The sequence below is a fragment of the Branchiostoma lanceolatum genome, chromosome 12 (assembly GCF_035083965.1).
Source record: "Branchiostoma lanceolatum isolate klBraLanc5 chromosome 12, klBraLanc5.hap2, whole genome shotgun sequence".
In the NCBI taxonomy this organism is placed as follows: domain Eukaryota; kingdom Metazoa; phylum Chordata; class Leptocardii; order Amphioxiformes; family Branchiostomatidae; genus Branchiostoma; species Branchiostoma lanceolatum.
Genome location: NC_089733.1, coordinates 3,034,562 through 3,038,073, shown reverse-complemented (window position 1 = coordinate 3,038,073; position 3,512 = coordinate 3,034,562). Strand labels below are relative to the sequence as shown.

The 3,512-nt window shown below is 40.1% G+C and overlaps 1 long non-coding RNA gene across 1 annotated transcript; it reads right to left on the bottom strand.

Moving 5' to 3' along the window:
• Positions 1-1,524: 1,524 nt before the first annotated feature.
• On the bottom strand, positions 1,525-2,477 carry LOC136446225 (uncharacterized). The gene is made up of 2 exons (XR_010757531.1): positions 2,357-2,477; positions 1,525-2,121 (listed from the first exon to the last, which is right to left on the bottom strand). It is a non-coding gene; the product is annotated as an uncharacterized lncRNA (long non-coding RNA).
• Between the last annotated feature and the right edge of the window lie 1,035 nt (positions 2,478-3,512).

The following is a 3,512-nucleotide window of genomic DNA, read 5'->3' as shown; positions in this document are numbered from 1 at the left end:
CCCCCCCTCCCCCCCAGTCAGGTGTTTACGAATTACGGCTAAGCTGAGCGCATCCCCCCAGGCCCCGTACGTCCTCTCATTTGCGATCTGGTCCTCAAATTCTTCCCAGTCTACAGACCCTTTCCCTGAGAACTTACACGTCAGTTTGGGCACCGACCGAGGTGCTTGCGCGGAGGCCTGCTCATTGACATTGTTCGGATTTTCTGGGTCTACATTTCCGGTTTTTCTTCCATATTAGCCGGGTCTACAACCACTGACGGTGCCATACTCTACAAGAAGCTCTAACCCTTTGCCAATGTACGCAACAGAACGACTAGCAGCTCGACTCGACCGCGACTCACGATTCTACGGTACCAAATCGACGCCTGGCTATCCTAGACAAATCACAAGTCTACCTTCTGTCACAGAGGCACCCAGAATCAATATTCTTGAAGCGTGGCCCTACACGTGCAACCCTTGACTAACACCCGAAGATCCTCCTCGGCCTAGATTGACAACTATACAGGTACATGTACATAAAGAAATGGCAACAAATATAACTTGTCGGGGTGACAGAATCCTGGTCACGGCACCAATTTGTAACAGTTTACTCTAAGGCTTTCACTACGTTACCTTCTGGTAAGTTACGGTAAGTAATTCAGTTCGACACTAATTCTGGTCCTGACAGTTGTATTTATTGACATACACAACAGTAAACACAAGCTACAGTACAGTACAGTACAGCTATTCCCCTGTTAAAACGTATTATCCAAAAACTGTACGCACAGGTATATATTCAGGTTGATGGGGAAACAGTGTACCCGTATCAGTTTGTGTTGTTGAAAATGTCGTCGATGTTGCAGTAGGGGTAGAACAGCTTGTATTGGTCTGCTGTGCTCATCAGCTGCAATGAGTGTAAAAGGTATATATGTATGAATGCTATTAATTGCCTAACAATTGTACATGGCACAATGTATGGCATTAAATGAACAGTACTATAAGACTTATCTATCCTACACGTTTATGTACAAAATATTATCGCAACCAGTATATAGGTTACAATATAGTCAGGTATGGGTAATTTTGTGTCGCTTTTGGAATGATTTATTGAGAAATTGACCTATATAGGTGGATATAGGAGTCAGTCATGACAGATGTAAATCAAAAATATTGCTTTGTGTACCAGATAGGATGTAGTTTGTCTTAGTTGTAATAGTCTGCAACAGCACATATATCTTTACTATAAGTAGGTATTCCAACCAAAATTTCTAAAACATCAGTTATATGTCTTGCTGATTTGAATAGATCTCACTAAGAGAAGAATAATGCTTTTTAGATCAGGTAAATAGCTCAAACGGTTCCTGAGATATGGCCGTTCAAAGTTGGCAAAACTGATCATTCTGAGGCCCCGTTTCGTAGATAAGCCATTAAAATGAACAAAGTTGCATATTTGGAAGGCCTTAAAACATTATGGAAAGGTTGTACAGTTCTCTATTACATATTTTTGTGTAATATGTACCACATAGAGCCACACAACAAAAATAAGACATTTCACAACTTTTTATTATGCTTCTATGTTATCTCAAACTATGACTATCATTTCAGAATACCGGGATGGTACCGTGACCTTTGACCCCTGAGGAAGGGGAAATATTTACAAGTTTGCACATCTGTATTTTCTTACAGGAACAACTACATCCTCTAATATTTTACACAGTAGTACAGTCCCTTATCTTCTTTCACACAATATCAATCCTTCTACCTGTTATTTCTCTGGGGGAAAATAAGGTTATTTTATCAATTTTTCCGGCCACAGGGATACACGTATTACACATAGTATCAACAGCATACTTCACACTTTGAGTACATAAATTGTTTTTCTCATAGAACACAAAATATCCAAATATATCTTGAGTGAACACCAATTGAAGAGAATTGCATCACAAGAAATTATCACAATACAGAGTTTGAGGTAATACAGACTTTATCATATCTATGCAAATCGCCGCTGGCAGATCTTGTCGACCGCGTCTTTGTCTGTCACCCTCCAGTATCTCCCTCTGTTTACTGGCAGAAGCGCAATATTTTGGAGCACATATATCTTCTCCACAGCTGGCACATATGGTACCTTGTACATTCCTCCTGTAGTGTAAGAGAAAATTATTGTTTTATTTCAATCCTACACTATTGTCTATTAGTATTACACAAACAACATTTTACCACATGGAGTATAATATTTAGTATACTGACAGGTACACACTGACATGTGTTTACGTAACATGGAATATACTGAATGGACATAGAATAGCTAAGAAATGATTGGATTCTTTATCTACAAGGCAGTTTTAATGATTGATTAGATCAAAGTTAAGAATACCTGCAACTGGATGGAAGAAGTTGACAGTGACAGTGTCCACCCCATCTTCGACAACTGCTCCTGGGTACCAGGTTGGCTGGCCACTGCTGTCACTGTACCAGACAGCAACGCACTCCTCTGGTTTGTAGAAATAGGTTCCTGATGGGATGAAAATATTGATATCATATATTAATAAGCAGGTAAGTGCAATGTCCACTAATGCTTGAAATTCAAAGTCACATTATCAAAGAAAGTGATATGGGGAACTTTGACTGGTCCATAAAGCAAGGGCCGCCCAACCCAGAAAACTAAACATTACTACAATTCACAAACAGAATGAAAAAAAAGATGTTGTTTCACTGTACACATAAGATATAAATTTGAACTTAAACTAGTTACAGGTACTGCGGGCTCAGTTGTTGACTTGGTGGTGCCTGTCTTCTGGGTTGCTCTCTTTTTCTTTGCCTGATCTTCTTCTTCAGCATTTTCTTCAGCATTTTCTTTAGCTTCTGCTGTCTTGTTGATGGCATCTTGTTCCTTGGTTACTTTCTTTCTCTTCTTTCTCTCCTTTCCACTGTCAGCCTTTTCTGGACCTGTAGTGTTGTTGCTGTCATGTTCACCTACCCTGTGCACCCTTTCATTCTCCATCTTCTGCAGATACAAAGACTTAACAGCATTAACCTTATCTGTCTTTTCAGGTGCAGTCATGTCAACCAGATTGTGAGTCTGTGGCATTTCGGGCTCAGCAGGCTCTGTGGCTATGGAGATTATATTTGCGAGTTTCTTCTTCAGTGCTTCAGACGACAGCTTTTTTCCTTCCGACGAAACAGTGAAATCTTGTAGTTTCCCTGCAATACTAAGCACTTTTTGGTAGTACTTAAGTTCATCGCCAAGGATGACACAAGTGTCGACTTCTGTTATGGCAGCTTGCATTTGACCTGGTAGCGAACCCATCAGGAGTTCCGTGTTAGTCAGGTCGTCCGCGTACTTAACAGGGGTTACACTGATCGGGATCCCTCTGTCGAGACTGTCGAATAAACGTTAACAAAACTCAAATTCACTGATTCTTGGTTCAGATAAATGAAAGATAGCAACTGTAATTCTATTTCAACTGAATAAACGTTAACAAAACTCAAATTCACTGATTCTTGGTTCAGATAAATGAGAGATAACAAGT